The sequence below is a fragment of the Psammomys obesus genome, unplaced genomic scaffold, assembly GCF_907164565.1.
Source record: "Psammomys obesus unplaced genomic scaffold, mPsaObe1.curated_primary_1811, whole genome shotgun sequence".
NCBI classification, from domain to species: domain Eukaryota; kingdom Metazoa; phylum Chordata; class Mammalia; order Rodentia; family Muridae; genus Psammomys; species Psammomys obesus.
Window position 1 is genome coordinate 9,190,228 of NW_026596064.1, and position 23,751 is coordinate 9,213,978.

At 41.6% G+C, this 23,751-nt stretch overlaps 1 protein-coding gene across 3 annotated transcripts in view; it reads right to left on the reverse strand.

Moving 5' to 3' along the window:
- The window catches only part of Atp13a4 (ATPase 13A4), a 118,506-nt gene that overhangs the window by 85,808 nt on the left and 8,947 nt on the right, over positions 1–23,751 (reverse strand). The window lies entirely within an intron of this gene.

Sequence of the window (23,751 nt, forward strand, 5' to 3'; positions counted from 1 at the left end):
AGAGAAGAGAAGAGAAGAGAAGAAACTTTATGTTAGGAGGGATTTGGGATTCTAAGATATTCATCCAATGGCTACCCAAAAAAACTTTACTTACACAGTACACCTGGATCTTCTCTGGTCCACAGCCATGGATAGACCTCTTGGGGTTGCCCTATTTGGGCATTCTGAAGCCATCAGAGATAGCGGTCACTGACTGTGGTCACTACATTAAGGCTGTGGTCAGACTGTGAAAGTGGACAGGGCAGGCAGATGTTCTCGGGACTTCAGTTTCTTTTAACTACTCCATTCCCTGTTCTTGGCCTGGGATGCTGTCATCCAGGACTACGAACACTCTTCTTTGTCACTTCAGTTACTGTCAGGAAAGTGACCCATCCAACCCTTTGACAGCAGAGTGGTAACTCCCTTACTTGTGGGTGACTGTCCACCTAAACGTGGGCTGATGGTGAACACACACAGTTCCTGTGAATAATAACTTCTTACTATCTTCCTCCCACTATAAATGCAGACTTTTCTAAATACATTTCACTCCCGTAACCCTACACAGAAAGTCTCATCAGCCGTGGGTCAGAATAAGGAAAACCAGATTCAAGGAGACCAAGGAATGAACCTAGAGTCTTCCAGCCTATGGGGCTGAAGCCAAATCTCTCTTAATTAAAATTCTTTCTGTCTAACAAGCCCGCCTCTCAAAAAGATCCTCCCATCTCCTCAGCCCTCTGATATTCTCATTAGCAGGTATCACCAGGGCAGGGATTGAACATTTGCTGATTGTTCACAACTGAGCTAAAGGATGCGCTGCCCAGACAAGTTTTAGGTTCTCCTTAAACAGGTTTTTACAAGCTTCAAACTGCAGAGTGTGAAGAAATCGGCAAGACACACTCCACCCAACAGCCATTCAAACCAACAGTGGGTTCTGCAGACAGCAGTCTTTTGGTCTGGCAGGTGCTATGCAAGATATATTTGCTAGGCGGTTCTGAAATGCTGGAATTGGAATGTCTTTTCCTGGACTTGTCCTCAGCATTACAAAATATATTTGATCTTGTTTTCCCAGTTCCTGACACAAGGCAACCAAAACTTTAGGGATTTCCCGGATAATAACTGTGTATGCTTTTGTTCTGCTTTGGCCCCTTTCACTCACACCTAAATTTATGCTGAAATATGATCACAGGCTTCGGGAAATGCTGAGGTTGCTTTGGAGGAGCATCAGTGTGGGAGTTGGTGGTCAGAGGGTTGTAATCTTTGGTTTCTCCTCAAGTCTCAGGATTCAAAGTCAATCTTGTCTATAAAGCATAACCCCAAATGACGGCATCAGAGAGCTTCAGGATAACAATCACATAGCAGTCTCAACCAAGAGGGTCTCAGTCTCCACTCAGTGGGGACAGATGCTACTGAGCAAGGACCTTTCCAGACCCCCACATATATGCTCATCTGGCTGTTCACTTGTATTCTTTGTCATAATAAGAAAACTATTAACAAATAAATAAAACCTTTTCCAGTGTTTTGTGAACCATCCTAGCACATTATCAAATAATAGATGTTCGGGGCATCTGGGAATTGTATCCAGGCCATGCCATTGTATCCAAAAAAGACCTAAGTGTGGAAATATTTGTGACTGGCATTTGAGGTGGGGACATGCTTATCCAACTGAGCCTGGAAGAGCAGGGAGCCTGAAACTAACATTAGGTCGTTATAGTCAGAATTGAATTAAATTATAGGAGACTGAATTGCGTTCATAAGAATTAGCCTGTGAAAGAGAAAAGTAAAGATATTTTATATGTCAGAGTGTGAGAAAAAAAATAATAAGACCCAAAGCCCTGAGAGTCAAAAGAAGAATAAGGGCACACTCAGGCCAGTACCTGAGGTCACCACTTGTCTGAGTACCCTGCTCGCCATGCCATTTGCTGACCTGAGGCCCACATGGAAAAGGAGAGTGCAAGAGAAAAGGCAGCATACTTGAAGGTAATGGTCCTGGCCTAGGACTTGCTGGTTTATTATCTGGAAGTCAATATTTACCTGATATCGAAACCACACTCTGCGGTCAGCAGTGGGCTCGCTAATATCCACCACACCTGTTTTTCCCCAACTGTGTCGGCGTTGTTCTACTTCTGACGAAATGTGATGGCAAGTGAGTGTCTATAATTATCCATTAAATTGAATGTATGTCGTGTACTCCTATATGACTATACAATGTAACAATAATATCTACATAATGGGTAGCATTGAATGTTCCATATTCCCCCGTAAAGACACTCTCTTATGATTATTGTACTTCTGGCGGTTCCTTCATTCCAGTCCTTTCTGTGTTCACAGTGTTGCCTCCCAGCAAAGCCGGTCTTCCACAGAAGTTTACACTCTGAGAGCCACACCCTGCTGATTCCAGATGTTCTACAAAGACAACAGAAACGTGACCTCATCTCCAGCTGCTTTTATTTTCATGTTTTGTTTATTTGTTTAGGAGTGGTTACATTTATTCCCACAGGAAAACAGAAGTAATCTAAGTTTTCATTTGTTCATTAATTTTTGTTTTATTATTTTGTGTCCTAGTAAAAAAGTTAGATATAATTTGGGGTTAATTAATGTTTGATTCTAGAGATGGTGTGATGGCCGAGTAGGAAAATGCACCTGCTGCATATTCCTGGCAAACTGAGTTCAATACCCGGACCTACGCAAAGAGAGGAGAGAAAAACAAAACCGCAAAGTTGCCCTCTAACTTCCATACAACCAAAATCTCTCTCTCTCTCTCTCTCTCTCTCTCTCTTACACACACACACACACACACACACACACACACACATATACATATACATATACATATATACAGGGACACGCATATTAAGCACACACACAATAATATGATTTTTAATGTTGGAGTATAAACCACACAAAGTAAGGTATTTCCTTAGCATGATGTTTTGAGATTGTTTTTGTACAGTGGCCCCCAGAAAAACATGATATTTCCATACTGTAGCTGAGGCAAAGGAATCAAACTGTTTGATGATGGAGAGACAGCTAGCTCAGCCCTCCTGTAAGGGTCTACCTGCATGCATGGTATCTCAGAAGCAGTAAAAAGCCATGTCAGAGCCCAGTGAAGTTTAAAGATGTCACCATATATTTCTCTCAAGAGGAATAGGAGATCCCTGATAGGACCCAGATCCTGTATGGTGAGGTGATGACGAAGAACCCTGCACTCTGCTCTGGGTTGTCCATGTGCACTGGAAGATAAGGAAACTCCTTGGAAAGGAGTGTCAGAGAGGCTCTGTTTATGTGGTGAACGTGGCAAGATAACCCAGACACCTCCAACACCAGCGATCTCCCTGCAAGGAAAAGCTGTGCAGGACCAATGAACATCAACCATCCTTTCTACCCCCACTCACACATCTGGACAACATCTGGGAGCACACAGTACACAGAAGCCCTTCAAATGTAATGACTCTGGGACAAACTTCCAGAAGACCTTTGCTCCCCCTCAATCACCCGGAGACATTTCATTTGCAGAACAGGCAAGGATGTCCCCAAGGAGAACTCAACCCCAGTTACTCACCAAAAAACCTGCTGTGGAGTAACTAGCTCAAGTGTGGAATGAATGTGGGAAGGCCTTCAGTTATCTCTATAAACCAAAGAAGCAGCACGAAGGTGCAAACCAGAATAAAAAACCTTCAGGTGCAGCGAATGTGGGAAAACCTTCAACCACAAAGATGCGCTCGTTTTGTGCCAGAGGGTTCACACTGGAAAAAGGCCTTACAAGTGCAGTGAGTGTGAGAAAGCCTTCATTGCTCTATCCACCCTCATTTGGCACTGGAATATTCCTGTTGGAGAAAGTCTCTATGAGTGCAAGGAAGATGGAAAGTGCTTTAAAGACAGCAGCAGAAGCAACCTTCATCAAAGAGCACACACTGGAGAGAAGCCTTCTGAGTACAGGCGGTGTGGGAAAAACCACATGGCCCGCTCCGGCCTGTACAGCCTATACCGTGGGTGGCCCTATGAATGCAGCCTGTATGGGGAAAACTTCTCTGCCAGGTCCTATAGCAATCAGCACCAGCAGTTCACAGGGACCAGAGGTCGAACAAGGGCACAGAATGCGGGAAAGCATTCAGACATAGTTCTACCCTCATTCAACACAAAAACATCTCCACTGGGAAAAGGCCTAGGTGTCCAGGCCATGTGAAAAAGCATTAAGCCACTCAAGGCATTTTGAGAGTGCTAACTCAAAGGAGTCAAACTTTATACATTCCAATGCCCACTCAGAAAAAGTGTTCATGTATGCCACGTGTGTGGGAAGCTCTGAAGAGCCACAGTGCTTTCTGTGGCAGAGCTGTCATGGCAAGTTTCTGTCACACAAGCTGCCCTACCCTTGCATCCTTCACTGCAGTGTGCTCAGAGAAGTTAACACATGTCCTCCTCCCTCCCCAAACAGAAACCTCATCTTTTCCCCTTTGCCGATTTGGGCACGGACTCCCTCTCTCTCTGTATGTGTGTCTGTCTGTCTGTCTCTGTGTCTATGTGCCTCAGTCTCTCTCTCTCTTTCTCTCTCTCTCTCTCTCTCTGTTTCTCTGTCTCTCTGCACATTTATGTGTATTTGTGACTCTATTTCTCTGTGTATGCCTCTCTCTGTGTCTCTCTCCATCTGTGTGTGCATGTGTGTGTGTGTGTCTGTCTGTCTGTCTCTGTCTCTGTAGAAGATCTTTGGGAATTGCTTACCCTTTTCATAGTGTTGATTCTGCACATGGTGTTTGCCATGATTGTGAAGACATTTGTATTGTTCTAGAGCATGTATTAATAGAGGCCTTATTGTTAAAGCCACTTTTCAAAACTACAATAACAACAAAACAGAACTGCAAGATTCCCAATGATGCCAGTGTGGGAGGGGGGTCCTGCTTTCTCCTGCATTTCTGGCAACACAGTAGTTTCCTCTTGTCTCCTTTTGTGTAATCAGAGCCTAACTGGACAAAACTCTCTCTGTGACTACTCAGCTCTCCTGGGGATGGTCCATGCTGCCTACCTTTATGCTTTACTCAAGCAGGTTGTCTGGATTCAGCCTTATCTTTGCGATTGTTTCTTTGTTTTTCCAGCCCCTGTCCCTTCTCTCAGAAAAAAAAATAATAATAATTAAAAGCATATCTGATCAATCTTTAAAAGTTTTCCTTAGAAGCTCCATAAGAAGACCAACAGACCCAACAAATCTGGGCCCATGGGGGCTTGCAGAGACTGATGCACCAACCAAGGGCCATGCATGGAGAGGACCTGGACCCCCTGCTCAGATGTAGCCAATAGGCAGCTGAGTCTCCAGGTGTGTTTCCTAGTAAGAGGAGCAGGGGCTGTCTCTAACATGGACTCTGTTGCCCACTCTTTGATCTCTTCCCCTTGCGGGGGTCCCTTCCCAGGCCACAGAGGAAGATGATGCAGGCAGTCCTAATGAGACTTGATAGGCTGGGATCAGATGGTAAGGGAGGAGGGCTCCCTCTTTCTGAGGAATAGGGGAGGGGGATGAGGAGAAGAGGGAGAGAGAGTGGGACCAGAACGAGACGAGCAAGGGAGCTACAATTGGGATGTAAAGTGAATAAAATATTAAAAACAAAGTTAACTTAAAAAAAAATATTTCTCCTCAGAACCAGGAGAGGCAGCACACTCAACTAAGAAGCTGAGGCGGGAGCAGGATGAATTCCAGGCCAGCCTGGGTTTTATATTGAAACCCTGTCTCGGAAAAAGAGGTGGGGGCAGGGGGAGCAACCAGTTATCTCAACCCAGAAAGGTACCTGCCACCAAGCCTGACAGCCTGAGTTTAATTCCCAGCACCCATGTAGTGGAAGGAAAGAAACAACTTTCGCGTGTTGTCCTCTGACCTCCATATGTGTCGCGCATCACACACATGGCTTCATTGCATACACACTCACAAACACACACAGAAAGAGCAAATAAGTGTAATTAATTTTTTTTTAAAAAAAGTCCTCTTCAAAAGCAACTTTCTTCATGATCCTTCCTGAGTCAGAATTAATCAGAAGTCAAAACTAAACACGTTGCCTGCACCCCCCTTTCCAAATCAGCACAATTCCTTACACAGTCAGTTGTGAGTCAGAATGCTCTGGGCATTCCCTTCCTTCTCCCTCTCCTTCCCCAAACATCTGATTAGCCCAAGGTCTATTGATTGTCTTCTAGGTGTTTCTCAAGTTGATTTATTTCTTTTGCTTCACCGCTGATATACTCCTGCCTTAGCTCAAGGGCTGAGGCTCCACATTGACCACTGCAAATGTGGTCCTTATCTGAGGTTTTTCACACTGCTTCATCCTGTTCCTCTTCTAACATAAACTTGATTTCAGTTCCTTCCAGAGTCCTAAATTGTCTAGGTCTATCTGCCTTCTTGAGAGGTGAGAAGTTAAACACCACACACATCTCTGGTCACCGTGAGGAGCCAAATCAAACCACCCACCCTGAGTTGTTTTGCTCGGGTATTTCGTGTCACGTACTTTCTTTAAAAGTCTGACCGATGTATGTCCTGTGTAGAACTGGTGGAGTTTTGTCAGTCGGTGCATGGTGATTGCACATACCAATGAAACTCATGTGTGACATTTTGACTCCTGTAGGTAATATGCATTGATCAAATCAAGCCAATCAGCACGTCCGTCACCTCAAACCCTCATTTCTCTGTGCTGGAAGCATTCGGAATTCTCTGTTTAACTATTTTGAAGTACACAACAAATGATTGTTGCTTACAGTGACCCTCGTAGACAGCACTGACACCCCTCTCTTCTCCTACGTGCTGACTAACTGTACTCTTTTCCCCACCACTGCTGGAGCCTTCAAAAAAAAAAAAAAATTAAGTCACCGCTCTTGAGCTTTCTGCTTCCAAATCAACAGTTTTAGCTTCCATCTATAAGTGAGAAAAGTGGTATTTATCGTTCTGTGCCTGGATTATTTTATCGAACATAATGATTTCACTTCTACTCATGGTGTCATAAACAACAGAATTTTATACTTTCATGGCTTAATCGCATTATGTTATGTGTGTCTGACACATTATCAGTTGTCATTTCCTAACTTTTGTGAATGCTTGTGTAATGAATGTGGGTGGGTAGCCAGGTCTTTGATGTATTGGCTTCATCTGGCAGGATATCATATGAAACTTTTTTTAAGATATTTTTAAGGACCCTCCACACTGTTTTCTACTGTGTTTACCCTGGAACTTATGTTTGAATTAGTTGAATAAACTCATGTTCCTCCTATTACAGTGTCGCCTTCTTGAGACAGAAACCCACTCGCCCTATTTGAAACCTCTTCGGTATGCAGGCTGCAGGGAGCTGGTACATGTGTTCAGTCAGTAGGGTTTGGCCATTGTGTAAAGTTGAGACAAGACAAATGGCATGAAGGGTGAAACTGCCACTGGAATTCATATCAAGATGGGTCCCAGGGAGGGATGAATGAAGCCCAAATGTGTTGAATCCCAGCCTCACTCGGTGTGGTTGTGGTTTATAAGACAGGAAGGCAGGAAGTCAGAACTCCTCACCCAAGCTAGGTTCTGGACACTGGTGAAATAGCTTTCCACAGCGAGATAATGAATTCCTTGCCCTTGGTGAAAACAAAGATTCCTTGTTCAGTGATCATTCAGCTCCCACATCCAGATCATGCTTACGCTGATGGGCCTAAAATTAGGAATGCTGACCACACACCCGAGACTCATGTGAGGACCTAAAACACACAGTCCTAGGCTGTCACCCTGAATGTCCTAGAGGAGGGCCAGGGAAGAAGGCCTTTCCAGCTCTGTGTTAAAGCCACTTCTCCTCACTTCTCCTCACAGTGGCTGCCGATGGGAACACAATGGGACATGCTTTCATTTGAACAGAATGGTTCCATTGGAAATTAAATAATATGTTTTACCTAAAATGCTAACGTAATGTATAAAATTGATAAGTATTTATCCTTTCTACCTAATACTGTCTTGTATTTTAGATCCTTGTTGATAAGAACATACCCTTTATGCTTGGTTTTGATTATTGGGGGTTCTGAATATTTGTTTTTTTGTTTTTAGATTTTTGTGTTTTTCTTGAGACCATAGTACAGACTGGCCTAGATCTGGATACATATTCCGTGCTGTTCTCAAACTACCAGTCTGCCTTCTGCCTCCACCGCCCAAGTGCTACACTTATGGCCACACCACCACCCCAAACAAAACATACCTCTTTCCTCTTTGCATTCAGCATGACATTAAGCATCTATTATAGAAACTTATAGATGATAGGCCTTCACCAAACTTTGCATGGTTTATAAACATGAGACTATATTTTAACCCATTAAATTGGACAAAAAAAATCTTTAATAAATGCTGAAAGCTGATCACGAAAGATAATTACCTTAGTTACTTTTCGATCACTGTGAAGAGACACCAGGACCAAAGCAACTTTTAAAAGAAAGCATTAATAGGGGGCTTGCTTAAAGTTTCAGAGGGTGAGTCCATTATCATCATGGTGAGAACATGAGAGCAGGCAGGCAGGCAAGGCACTGGAGAAGTAGTTGAGAGCTTGCTTGTATCTAAGCCACAAGGGGAAGGCACAGAGAGAAGGAGGAGGGAGGGAACCAAGAGCAGGCACAAGCTTTTGTGACCTCAAAGCTCATCAGTGACACATCTTCTTGAACAAGATCACATCTCCAAATCATTCCCCCCAAACAATTCCACCAGCAATGGACCAAGCATTCAAATCTATGAGTCCACGGAAGCCATTCTCACTAAAACCACCACAGCCTTATTCAAAGCTGGTTAGAACCCAGACAAAGCGGTACTAACTTCTGGCAAGCAGCAGGCAAACTCATAACAGCCTTGAATGTACTCGTAATTTACAGTGCTGTGATACAGTCATTAGTACCAGGCATCTGTCTTAAGGAAAAGGCAGAAACAAAGTAGAGTACAAGTCTATAAATATTTTAAATGTAAGGATGAAGCATGCACACATACTAGAAAGAATTTGACTTTCCAACACTTGCAAAAAAGGTTGAACAAATCATGGATCCTCCACAATGCAGAATGCTATTCAATTATTAAATTCATGTATAATAAATTTTAGTGGCCTAAGGAAATAATTATGGTGTGTTAGAGTGAACAAAGTTTGAGTTCAATAATACAGAAGAAAGTTTAGACGGAAAAAAGAAAATCTTAAAGAAAATGTGAGCAATTGTTTAAACTGCCAGAACCAAGAAAGATATTATCTTTCAAATAATATCTTCTGTGCCTGAATAAAATGCAACAAAAATAAAATGTTTTCTATGGAAAAAAATTGAGATTTGTAATTCTGAAAATGTAAAGTAGTCTTGATTTCCCCTGTTCTTTCCAGTAAGATCAGATAAAAAGCCCTGGACCTTTCATAGAAAACCACCAAAAGAAGACTGGAGCTCAGAGGCAGACTGAATTAAGGGATTAAGGACACAGCAGTGTCCTACGCTTTCATATCTGCTTTTCACATCCCAAATTGGAACCAAAGAAGCACTTCTGCCTTCCACTGCACATGTGTGCTGCACAGACAAACACAAACAAAACCCTCACACGAAAGATAAAAATAAATATATCTTTTATAAAAATAAGAGTTGCGTTGACAATTTGGAGTTGCATGCATCAAAATTTTTCTCCTTAGTTAAAGTTTATTATAGATTTTATAAGTGTGCCTTATGTGTTTGTATACACATTTAAAAGAATTTTTTAAATAATTGTTTATTTTTCTAATTAAAACATGAAAGCAACTTGTAAAAAATAAAATAAAAAAATAATTGTAGCCCACAGCAGCTCAGTCTCCAAGTGAGTACTCTAGTAATGGGAACAGGGACTGTCTCTGACATAAACTCAGGGGCTGGCTCTTTGATCATCTCCCCCTGGGGGGCAGGGGGAAACAGCCTTACCAGGCCACAGAGGAAGACAATGTAGCCAGTCCTGATGAGAGCTGATAGGCTGAAGTCAGATGGAAGGGGAGGAGGACCTCCCCTATCCATGGACTGGGAGAGAGGCATAGGAGGAGATGAGGGAGGATGGGATTGGGAGGGACAAGGGAGGGGGCCATGGCTGGGAAACAAAGTGAATAAATTGTAGTAAATAAAAAAATAAGTTTTAAAAAAGTGTGAAAGCTAATAAAGCTTCAATGTGAAAAGAACAACTGTTAAAATAAAAGAACATAAACACACACACACAAAAAAAATAAGAGTTGAGCTAGGTAAACATTAGTCCAAAGAAGACAAAAGTAGTTATGACTTGAGACTTCCCACTACAAAAAAAGTAAAAAATTAAAAAAATTTAAAAATTACCAGAAATTGAGAGGGATGTTATATAAAGACAATAAAGATGGCTCACCAAGAAGACATGGTAAACCCATGTGTGTGTGGTGGATTGAATAAAATAGGAAGTGGCACTATTATTAGGAGGTGTGGCCTTGCTGAAGAAGGTGTGGATTTTTTGGAGGAAGTTTATCTCTCTCTCTCTTTCTCTCTCTTCCTGCTGCCTGACACTCCAGATGTAGAACTCTCAGCTACCTCTCCAGCACCATGTCTGCATTCTACCTGCTTCCCCACCATAAAGATAATAGACTGAACCTCTGAACTGTAAACCAGCCCCAACAAAATGCTTTCCTTAATATGAATTGCCATGGTCATGGTATCTCCGCACAGCAATAGAAACCCTAATTAATACAGCGTGTATGCACCAAACAGAGCTGAAAAAAAAAATATAGAGGCAAAATCACAATAGAAATAAAAGGAGGAAAGAAAAATCATTAACAGTAGGTGGAGCCTCTAACACCCCTTTCTCAATATTTCACAAAACAAGTAATCAGATTAGTGTTGCTCTCAGCCTTCATTTAAAAATAATTTATTCTTGCAGTGGTCAACAGTTAATACTCTCAGAGACTCACAACTGATCAAAGTTCAGAGTAAGTCACTGTAAAGTGGTCAGTGCTAAATAGGACATCTATCTATCTGTCTCCAAGGTGCAGAGAACATCACAGAAGTGGGCATGGAAAGACTGTAAGTGTAAGAAGCTGGAGAACAGTGTTACAAACTGTCTCCTGCACAGGATTCATTACTCTCACGGACCCACCAAGCTACAGTAACCCTCACAGGCCTGGACCTGTCACTGTTTTGTCTTGCACTGGCAAAGGGCTTGTGAGGTCCCACAAGGTGACCTATAAAACAGTACTCCTCAGAAACATAAAAATGAATGTATTTAATGAAGCATTAGCAGATAGAGTTTGGTGTTGGTCATGGAATTATACATCACAGTGAAAAGGGGTTTTATTCCAAATGGGTGTCTTCACTATGTAAAACAAAATCAATCCATGTTGACTTAATAGACCATCATGTTAACAGACTGAGGAAGAAAAAAATACATTAGTCCATCAATCAATATTTTTAAATGAAAAAGTTGCATTCCCATTAATAACTGACGTTCTTAGAAGAATAAGAACAAAATAGAATCTTTCGAATTTGACGGAGAACATCTTTTAAACAGGCCGTGGTAAATGTGTTTAGTAAATGTGAAAAGATGGAAGGTTGCCATGTAAAATCAGAAACAAAAGAACTATGTCTACTCTTTCCTCCGTTAACTCAAGTTTATGAAAGAATTCACAGCTAAATGAGAAAGGAAAATAAAAGACACGTAAAAATAAAATTTCTCATTTTTACATGATAATTTTTTTATTTTTAATTTTTATTTTTTATATTAATTACAGTTTATTCCTTTTGTATCCCAGCTGTAGCCCCCTCCCTCATTCCCCCTCCTTCATCTTGTCCCATGCCCCTCTCCAAGTCCACGGATAGAGGAGGTACTCCTCCCCTTTCACCTGACCCTAGCCTATCAGGTCTCATCAAGGCTGGCTGTATTGTTTTCCTCTGTGGCCTGGTAAGGCTGCTTCCCCATCAGGGGGAGGTGATCAAAGAACCAGCCACTGAGTTCATTACATGATAATTTCTATGAAGAAAATCTCAAGATACCAAAACAAAGTTCTAAAATTTTAAAGGAAGTTCACAAGAATACAGGACAAACACATACACATAATTATATTTCTGTATTCGGATAGTGAATTCATCTTTGTAAGAATTAAATACAGGAATTAAAAATACAAAACTATGTACAATCACTCGAAAAATGGGAAGTCGAAGAAAATACACATTGAACTTGCTCACAGAAGATTTCAAATGCTAAGCAAAGAATCAAAGATAGACCTAAAGTGTAGGATTTGTCATGCTTGGTTTTAAAAATTCAACAAAGATTTGAATTCTTCCCAAATATATATGTTTAATGCAATAGTTACTAAAATTGCAGAAATATTTTATAAATATAAACAAGGTAATTCTAGAATTTAAAAAGGTATACTATCGCAGACAAAATGACTTTGGAAAAAATAACAATGAAGTGGTTGCAATTCGTACACTTGATCTTAAGATCTATTAATTAGCTGCCATAACCAAGGCTTCATAACACTGACGTGAAGATCAATGGAACAAAGTAGAAATTTGAGAACCCAGTTGGCTTCTGACACATATACCAAAAAAAAGAAAAAAATAATTCCATAAAAGGAAAATAGCTTTTCAACAATGGACGCTTAAGAACGTGGACATTTATGGCAGAGGTGGGGGGAATAAAAAAAAATCTCAGCCTAATTCTCATATATGACACAAACAGTAACTCATAATAGGCCTCAGAATTTAGTACGAAACATAAAATTTGAAGAAAAATTAAGATAAAATCAAGCCTGGAGAAAGGAAAGAATTCTTGGACTCAGAACTATTTTATCACCAAAGGATTCACAAAGCACTGGAGATAAAGGAAATTCCATGTTGTGGGTAGCCCTTATGACCCCTGTATGGCTGTGATGGAACACTCTCACCAAAAACAATCTGGGGGATAAAGGGTTTCTTTGTTTCAGACTTCCAGGTCCCAACCCATTACTGAAGGAAGTCAGGACAGGAACTCCCAGGAACCTGAAGCAGAAACCATGGAGAAAGGCTGCTTGCTGACTCATTCTGACTCACTCATAGATTCACGCTTAGCTGGCTTTCATTTATTTACTTATTCACTCTGTATCCCAGCTGTACCTCCCTCTCTTGTCCCCTCCCAATTACACCCTCCCTCCCTCTTCTCCTTCCTGCCCCTTCCCCAGTCCATTGATAAGGGAAATCCTCCAGCTAGCTTTCTCATACAGCCCCAGCACCTCTTGGCTAGAAGAGAGCTGCCTATAGTGGGCTGAGCTTTCCCACATCAATTAACAATCAAGAAAGCTTCTATCCAGAAAGGCAAAGAGGATGGACATCAGAAGAAGGAGAAAAGAAGGAACAAGTCAGGAGCTTGACACAGAGGACCTCTGAAAGGCTCTGCCCTGCAGACTATCAATGCAGATGCTGAGACTAATGAGCAACCTTTGGGCAGAGTGCAGGGAATCTTAGGAAAGAAGTGGGAAACAGTAAGATCTGGAGAGGACAGGAACTCCACAAGGAGAGCAACAAAACCAAAAAATCTGAGCACAGGGGTCTTTCCTGAGACTGATACTCCAACCAAAGACTATGCATGGAGATAACCTAAGACCCATGCACAGATGTAGCCCATGGCAGTTCAGTATCCAAGTGGGTTCCATTGTAATAGGAACAGGGACTGTCTCTGACATGAACTGATTAGCCTGCTCTTTAATTACCTCCCCCTGAAGGGGAAGCAGCATTACCAGGCCACAGAAGAAGACAATGCAGCAACTCCTGATGAGACCTAATTGACTAGGGTCAGAAGGAAGGAAAAGAAGATCTCCCCTATCAGTGGACTTGGAGAGGGGCATGCATGCAGAGGGTGGAGGAAGGGAGGGATTGGGATGGGAGGAGGGAGGGAGCTACACAGGGGGGGATACAAAGTGAATAAAGTGTAATTAATAAAGAATAAAAAAAAAGAAAGCCCCTCACAGATATGCCCACAGACCAAACTGCTGAAGACTCAACTGAGACTTTTTTTTTTCAGGTGATTCTAGGCTTTGTCAAGTTGACAATCAGTTCTAACTATGACACTGGATTTATAAAAATTAAAATCTTTTCCTTTATGAAAGAGTCTGAGGTGAAGAGAAAAAGGAAGAGAGAAAAATATCTGCAAACTACTCTTGGAAACAGAGATTCTTTAATGGATGAACATTAACCGAGCTATGGTACTATGAATTACTATTTAGCAATCAAAGGGGAAAAACTTGTCACAATCTAGATGTACCTCTGAAGAAGCTTATTTTAAAAGTCCATTTTAATGTATGTAATAATAATAATAATCACCCACTAAAATCTGTACATCTAAACAAACTAAGCAAAAGAGAGGACCCTAACTAAAATGTTCAATCCCCATCCTGAAAGGCAAAGAGGATGGACACCAGAAGAAAAAGAAAATAGGAAACAACCTCGGAACCTGCTACAGAGTGCCTCTGAAAGCCAGAAGAAAACAGGAAACAACCTTGAAACCTGCCACAGAGGGCCTCTGAAAGCTTCTGCAGTATAGACTGTCAAAGCAGATGCTGAGCCTGATGGCCAAGTGATGGACAGAGTGAATGGAATTTTATGTAAGAAGTGGGAAATAGTAAGAGCTGGAGGAGACGGGAACTCCACAAGGAGAGCAACAGAACAAGATAATTTGAACACAGGGAACTTCCCAGAGACTCATACTCCAACCAAGGACTATTCGTGGAGATGACCTGGAACCCCTGCACAGGTGTAGCCCATGGCAGTTCAGTGTCCAAGTGGGTTACATAGTAATGGGAAGAGGGACTGCCTCTGACATAATCTGATTGGCCTGCTCGTTGATCACCTCCCCCTGAGGGGGGAACAGCCTTACCAGGCCATGGTAGAGGACAATGCAGCCACTTTTGATGAGAACTGATAGACTAAGATCAGAAAGGAGAGGAGAACCTCCCCTATCAGTGGACTTGGGGAGTGGCATGCATGCAGAAAGGGGAGGGAGGGTGGGATTGGGAGGGGAGGAGGGAGGGGCTTATGGGGGGATACAAAATGAATAAAGTGTAATTAATAAAAAATTTTTAAAAAAAAATAATAATAATCACAGAAGGGGCTATCAATTTGGTGATGGGGGATGGGAGGGGTTTAGGGAGGGCATCTAGAAGTGGCTGGAGCGGAGCGAGGAAAGGGGGAATGATGTAATTCTCTTTCAAAAGTACATACTATAGATAAAACAAATCAAAGTTCCTTTTGAAATTTATGTAACTATGTGGTTACATTTCTAGTGCTTGTCTGAAATGATAAAATTACAGAAACAGAGAATGCATTGATTGCCAGAGCTTAAGGAAATGACACAGAAGGGAAGAAAATGGGTGTAGCTATGAAAAAAAAATGAATCACCTTTAGGAGGGTAGAGCTGTCACTACTCTATATTATTGAATTACAGTTTTGCTAGGTGTTCACAATGGGGAAATCTGGATATAGCGTACATAAGATCGTCCTGTTTTATTTTGTACCACTGAGTGTAAATCTCTTAGGGTCTTTACAAACAAAAGAGAAAAAAATGAGTTGGACTGTGCTAGTTTGTTTTTTGAGATAGGGTTTCTCTGTTTAGCCTTCGCTGTCCTAGACTTGCTTTGTACACCAGGCTGGATTTGAAATCACAGTGATTTGCCTGCCTCTGCCTCCTGCTGGGATTAAAAGGCATGTGCCATCATACCCAGCTGTTAAATAAATATTTAAGAGAAATAAAATATCTTCAGCGCTGTGGTCATACAGGCTTTCTCGTTTCTACTGCAAAATAGACAGAGGCAATGTTAACAAGTCTGGTTGGCTGTTTTCCAGTAAGACTTTACTTAAACAAGCAATTTGGGTCATATTTTACACACAGGCCATGGTTTTTAAGCACTATGTACAGAGAACAACAAAAACATTATTATTTCCACTTACAGTGATAGTAACATAATTATGAATACCTAACAGAATTACGGACATTTTAAAATGAAGAATTATATAAAAATGCTTAGCTAGTAGCTATGTGTGCTGACACACATGTGTAATTTCAGCCCTGGAAGGACTGAGATTAGTGGATAACAAGTTTAAGACCAACCTGAGCCATATAATGAGTTGTCAGGCCAGCCTGGACTACATAGTGCAGTCCAGTTTCATCCCCACCCCTTGACAAAATAATTAATAATGAGCTTTGAATGAGGTACGTAGTCAGTATATATACTCAACAAGGATGATGATGATGACGACAATGATGAGAAAGAGGCCAGCAATGACAATGATGACAATGGCAACAATGACAAGGCCGGAATAGGACTTATCTATCATCAGGTGGCATCGTCAGTCTCCACACTCCTTTTCTACAAAGACCTTAGTAAAAGGAAGTGCTAATTTCCCTATCTCACCCTTCCTGGCCAATGCCCAGGAATCTCCGTGTATTTAAAAAGAAGAACCACACCAAGAGATGTAGCTTCCTTAAGCCATCAAGCATAATGGCTTTCTAAGACCTGAGGCTGACGTCAAAGAACTGTGCTTTACGAAGAGCTGCTGGAGAAATGAGTACAGGAGGATTGATATAGAGCTACCTGGAGGCATGAGGATAGAGAGACCAACTAGGAAGAAATCTGAGATGCATGAGTTACAGAAATGAAGAAGACAGAAGTGTATTTTCGACACGTGGCCCCAGAAGGCAAGGAAGTTTAACTAATGGGTTGACATTAATGGAACCATATTTCAGTTTAACATAACAAAGAGATTGTGGGTTTGTTGTTTTGTTTCGTAGATCTGTCGTAGGAAGAAATGGTTTGCTTTCAGCAAATTTCCTCCTCTGAGGGCATTTAAGCACAAACTGGATGGTAAAAATACTCAGAGAGAGTCCCCTGGCCTGAAACTCTGCCAACCTGCGAAACAGATGGAATGAAATCTACTAAGCTACGTGATTCTCTAAATTCTGATCCTTCCTTGTTTACGTTGGGGTTGTGTGATATTTCAGTTACGCTGGCGCTCGCAATGGGGTCATGTCTTCAAATACTTATTATTACATTCAACTGTTCATGCTTTGCAGTCTTTATTCCAGCATTTATTGCTATCTTCTAAATATTCTTGAGGATACTTGTAATTGCTATTTGGAAGTCACCGTCATATGTATCATCTAAGTTGCTTTTCTCAGAAAACTTAACTATGGAGTACTAATTTTAGGAGGAGATATATGTTGTCTGGGTTATTCATGTTATTGTGATTTTGTGGTGACAAAAATGTTGCTTTTAATTTGACATAAATTTTTATGAAAAACTTACAGCAGTTATATATTCAGGCCTAGGAAACATTAAAGGGGGGAGAGGTGCAGCAAGTTATTAAAACAAAAATAAGCCACACTGAAACTGCTTTTGCCAAGTTACCTGCCTATGCATTTTTTTTTATAGCCACTGTTACCAGACTGGTTAGGAAAACGACAAACACTTAGCTCATCTGAACCATGGTTTACTAGTCTTCACATGGCCTTCCATAAAGACTTTTGCTCTTAAACGCAGAACACTGCACAGAATACAACATTTGCCATAACCACCAGAAGAAGAAAAAATAACCCACAAAGTCATATACTTTACTGAATCAGTCCAATAGCTAAAACTTCAAGTCAATCACGTGAACCAACTTCAAAATCAAAACAAAAAAACAGCCCTGGAGAGATGGCTCAGCACCTGAGAGTACTTGTTCTTGCAGAGGACCCAGGTTTGGTTCCCAGCATCCACATGGCTGCTCAAAACCACGTGTAACTACAAATCCAAAGGATCTGACACCCTATTCTGGTTTTCATAGGCACTGCACACATGTGATACACAGACATACATGCTAGCAAACACTCGTATGTATAAAATAAAAATAAATATTTTTTAAGAAAAATACCTCCAGAAAAGAAAGAAAAATAAAAAAACACAATGTTTTCATCTTTTATAGATCATGGGAGACAGAGATGGTTTTCACAAAGCAGATAAAAAGAAATCAGCTAAAAATGCAAATGAGTTCATAAAGGCCAAATACAACCATAACAAATTTGCAATATCTAAACTTTTAAGTCCAGCCTGCTCGTGGGTACTAAGAATTCCTCCCCACGTGTACCACCTTGTGCTTGTGAGAAAGACAGATGATTGGAACAGAAGATGACATGATACAGTTGTCTCCTTAGTGGCACAGGTGTGAAGGAGGTGACTCTTGGCTCCAGCAGTTAGACACATTGTTCTTCTCACATCTCTGGTTCTTTCTCCATAATAAACAGTAACTGATAAAGTTCAATTACTTTCAAGGAGGGATACAAGCACAACATTATTGATACGAAAGAAAGAAAGAAGAAAAACACTGTACCAATTACTTACTATCCTTAAACTAGGACTCTACTCTGTGCATCAACGCTAGACTGAGGAACAAGCTGAGGGAGCTACCATTAGGAAGGGAAAGAGCATAAATATCAATGATTTATGTGACACAAGTGTACATGGATAGTTAAAAATGAACTGGATATTCAAGCAATCTGATCCTATTATCTCTAATTCTGCTCATTTCTGTATTCCAATGACCGGAAACATAATTTTTTTTTTTTTACTTTTTTTTAGTTACACTTTATTCACTTTGTATCCCCCCTGTAGCTCCCCCCTGTAGCTCCCTCCTTCCTCCCCTCCCAGTCCCTCCCTTCATCTTCCTTCTCCACACATGCCCCTCTCCAAGTCCACTGATAGGGGAGAGCTTCTTTTCCTTCCTTCTGACCCTAGTCAATTAGGTCTCATCAGGAGTGGCTGCATTGTCTTCCTCTGTGGCCTGGTAAGGCTACTCCCCACTCAGGGGGAAGTGATCAAAGAGCAGGCCAATCAGTTCATGTCAGAGACAGTCCCTGTTCCCATTACTATGGAACCCACTTGAACACTGAGCTGCCATGGGCTACATCTGTGCAGGGGTTCTAGGTTATCTCCATGCATGGTACTTGGTTAGAGTATCAGTCTCAGAGACCCCTGAACCCAGATTTTTGGATTTGTTGTTCTCCTTGTGGAGTTCCTGTTCTCTCCAGATCCTACTATTTCCCACTTATTTCATAAGATTCCATGCACTCTGCCCAAAGGTTGCCCATAAGTCTCAGCATCTGCTTTGATAGTCTGCAGGGCAGAGCCTTTCAGGGGCCCTCTGTGTCAGGCTCCTAACTTATTCCCTGTTTTCTCTTTATTTGAGATGTCCATCCTCTTTGCCTTTCTGGATGGGGATTGAGCACTTCAGCCAGATCTTATGGAGGTATCTCCATCTCTGATCTCAAGCTGTACTATAGAGCAACAATACTAAAAACTGTGTGGTACTGGCAGAGAAACAGAATGGTGGATCAATGGAATCGAATAGAAGACCCAGAAATAAACCCACACAATTATGGACACCTAATTTTTGACAAAGATGCCAAAACCATTCAATGGAAAAAAAGACAGCATCTTCAGCAAATGTGCTAGTCTAACTGGATGTTTACATGTAGAAAAATGCAAATAGATCCATACTTATCACCCTGCACTAAACTAAAGTCCAAGTAGATCAAAGACCTCAATATAAAACCAGACACACTAAACCTGTTAGAAGAAAAAGTGGGGAAGAGCCTGGAACTCATTGGCACAGGAGACAACTTCCTGAACAGAACACCAACAGCACAGGCTCTAAGAGCAACAATCAATAAATGGGACCTCATGAAACTGAAAAGCTTCTGTAAAGCAAAGGACACTATCATCAGAACAAAACGATTATCCACAGATTGGGAAAGGATCTTCACCAACCCTTTATCTGACAGAGGGCTAATATCCAGTATATATAAAGAACTTAAAAAGCAACAAATCAAGTAATCCAATTAAAAAATGGGGAACAGAGCTAAACAGAGAATTCTCAATAGAGGAATACCGAATGGCATAGAAACAGTTAAAGAAATGCTCAATGTCCTTAGTCATCAGGGAAATGCAAATCAAAACGACCCTGAGGTTTCACCTTACACCCATCAGAATGGCCAAGATCAAAAACTCAAGTGACAACACATGCTGGAAAGGATGTGGAGTTAGGAGAAACCTCCTCCATTGCTGGTGGAAATATAAACTTGTACAACCACTTTGGAAATCAATCTGGTGCTTTCTCAGACAATTAGGAATGGTGCTACCTGAAGATCCAGCTATACCACTCCTAGGCATATGTCCAAAAGATGCTCAGGTATACAAGGACATTTGCTCAATCATGTTCATAGAAGCTTTATTCATAATAGTCAGAATCTGGAAAAAGCCCAGATGTCCCTCAACTCAGGAATGGAGACAGAAATAGTACATTTAGTATGTACAATTAGTACATACTACTCGGCAATTAAAAACAAGGAAATCATGAAATTTTTAGGAAAATGGTAGAATATAGAAAATATCCTGAATGAGGTTTCTCAGAAGCAGAAAGACATACATGGTATATACTCATTTATGAGTGGATATTAGACATTTAATATAGGATAAACATACTAAAATCTGAATACCTGAAGAAGCAAGAAGGAGGACCCTGGGTAGGATGATCAATCCTCATTCAGAAAGGCAAACAGGACTGACATCAGAAGAGGGAGAGGGCAGAGAACAAGACAAGAGCCTACCACAGGGATCCCCTGAAGGACTCTACCAAGCAGGATATCAAAGCAGATGCTGAGACTCATGGCCAAAATTTGGTCAGAGTGCAGGGAGTCTTGTAAAAGAAAAGGGAGATGAAGGACATGGCGGGTACAGGAGCTCCACAAGAAGAGCAACAGAACCAAAGTATCTGAGCAAAGAAGTCTTTTCTGAGACTGATGCTCCAACCAAAGACCATGCATGGAGATAACCTTAAAATCTTGCACAGATGTGACCCATGGCAGCTCGGTCTCCAAGTGGGCTCCCAGGTGATGGGAGCAGGGACTGTTTCTGACATGGACTCAGTGGGGGGTCCTTTTATCACCTCCCCCTGAAGGGGGAGCAACCTTGCTGGGCCATGGAGGAAGACAATGCAGCCAGTCCTGATGAGACCTGATAGGCTGGGGTCAGAGGGAAGGGGAAGAGGTCCTTCCCTATCAGTGGACTTGGGAAGGGCATGGGAGGAGATGAAGGAGGGAGAGTGAAGTTGGGAGGAGGGAGTGAGCTACAGCTGGGATACAAAGTGAATAAACTGCAATTAATTTAAAAAAATAGAAAAAGAAATAAAAACACCCGTCCAGATAAGGAAGATAAGGAAGATTGTGACCACAAGACTTCCTGATGGCTTAGTGAAAAGAATCGTATTCAATGTGGTTTTAATGGGTAGAACAGGACTCTGATGACAAAAGATCAAGAAAAAGCCATGCTACTGGTTAAGAAAAAAATGAAAGCAGTGGAAGTATAGGTCTGTAATCAGGACACTCCAGAGACAGTGACAACAAGAGGACAAGTCTGAGGCTAGCCTGGGCTACAACGAGAGACCCAGATACATACAGAATGAAAGAACAGAGAGCAGAGGTAGAGAAGAAAGGGAAAGAGAGAGAGAAAGAATGATAATGGCCAGATGTGGTAGCAGTCACCTGTAGTCCCCAACACTTGGGATGTTAAAGTGGAAGAACTGCTTAAGCCCTGGAGTTCCAGGTGTACATAGGAAGGAAGGAGGGAAGGAAGGAAGGAAGGAAGGAAGGAAGGAAGGAAGGAAGGAAGGAAACAAGCAAGCAGAGAGGGAAGAAGAGGGGAAGGGAAGAAAGAAATTAGAAGGGAAGGGAAAGGAAAGGGGAAAAGGTTTTATAAATTCTATAAAGTGTCAGCAAAAGGAATATATGTGGCTGGTTAGAGAAAATGGAATACAAAAATTGTTACATGGAATTGAATTAAAAAAAAAGCCTACAGAGAATTTTTTCTTCAACTGAAAGGTCTTTAGGTTACTGGGTATTTCCAAGTTGAAGGACAGCAGAGCTGAAATAAATACATATCATTGGCTGGGAAAGTGGGTCAGAAATAAAAACTTGCTTATCATGCACAAATGTCTGAGTTCAATTCCCAGAGGTAAGAGAAGAAATATTCTATAAAACAGTAGGTTTCCATATGGTTCGTCCAAACATCCTTGACGTTAGTCATCCCCTTTCCAACATCTTTCTCTGTGCTACCCGCCCCCCATTATTCTACCCATTAAACATCCTTTCCCACTATTCTCCTTTCCCCCTATATACAACCAAGCCTACTGTTTTATAAATAATATAATATATTTAATTGGGCTACCCTACTGTGCTTACTAGTATTATGTCAACTTGACAGAAACTGAAGTCTTCTGAGAGGAGGGAACCTCAACTAAGAAAATGCCTCCATAAGATTAGGCTCTCAGTTCACCTCCCCCTGGGGAGTATAGCCTTGCCAGGCCACAGAAAAAGACAATCCAACCTGTCCTGATAAGACCTGATGGGCTATGGTCAGATGGAAGGGGAGAAGGTCCTTTCCTATCAGTGGGCTAGGGAAGGGGCATAAGGGGAGAAGAGGGAAGAAGGGTGTAACTGGGAGGAGATGAATGAGAGGGCCACAGCCAGGATACAAATTGAATAAATTGCAATAAATATTTTTTTTAAAAGACGACATTATAGACAAGCCTGTAGGGCATTTTCTTAACTAATGATTGGTGAGGGAAAACCCAGCTCCTTGTGGGTGGTGCCATTCCTGGGATGGTCGCTCTGAGTTCTATAAGAAGGCTGGCTGAGCAAGCCAGAGCAAGCAGTAAGCAGCACTTTCTTTGTGGCCCCTGCATCAGCTCCTGCCTCCAAGTTCCTGCCCTGTTTTAGTCCCTGTCCTGACTTCCTTCAATGATGGACAACGATGTGGAAGTGTAAGCCAAATAAACCCTTTCCTCCCCAACTTGCTTTGCTCATGGTTTTTCATCACAGCAATAGACACCATAGACACCTAACTGAGATTCCAACATAGGGGATTATGCTCATCCCAGAGACTGTAGATTGCATAATGAAAAGCCCACTGCCTGGGGCAGGATACCTCCCCTCAAGTTGTTCATAGGTGTCCCAACCCCACCCCCAAACAATACTGTCATTATTCTTGATCACTCATTAGAATTTGATAGTAAGACCCTATTGCTGAAGACAACACACACAGACTAGAAATGAAGTTAGTATCGACCAGGAAGCATCCTCCCTCTGGATGGATGTTATGTGTACTATGGGAATGAGGGAGCCATCAAAGTCTTCCCCAGGGAGGAGCCCTATGAACTGTAACAATGATCAACATTACAAGTTATACCCATGGGTGATATAATGGCATGAATGTTATGAAGACAACCAATGTTTACATGATTGTGTGATTAGTTATAAGTGCTGCTCCACAGGAGGAAACATATGCCTGGCCCTATAATTCTAGCCAAGAATCCATGGCTAAGGAGCTCACAAGCCCCAAGGGTGAACATACTACTATTATTTTGCTAAATGGGCACAGCATCAAACTGCTTTCTGAGTTCATATCTCTCTGCCTATAAATTAGTGCCTGTCTCAGACCTCATCAGAGCAGTTTCTTTGTGCAGCTGATAGTGGCTAACTCATAACTAGCTTTAAGTTCAGAGAATAGGCATCAATGAAGTGCTCAGCCACAAATGGGACATCTATACAGCACTCCTACAACAAGTCACTGAACCCATCACAGAAGAGGGACAGAAAGATCGTAAGAGCCAGAGGTCAGAAAGGACCAAAGCAAAGCAGTGTCTTCTGGACATGACAGGACTGCTGCATTCATAAACTCACAGCAGCGATGGTGGCCTCAGTAAGACCTCTCATAAGGCCTAGTCAGG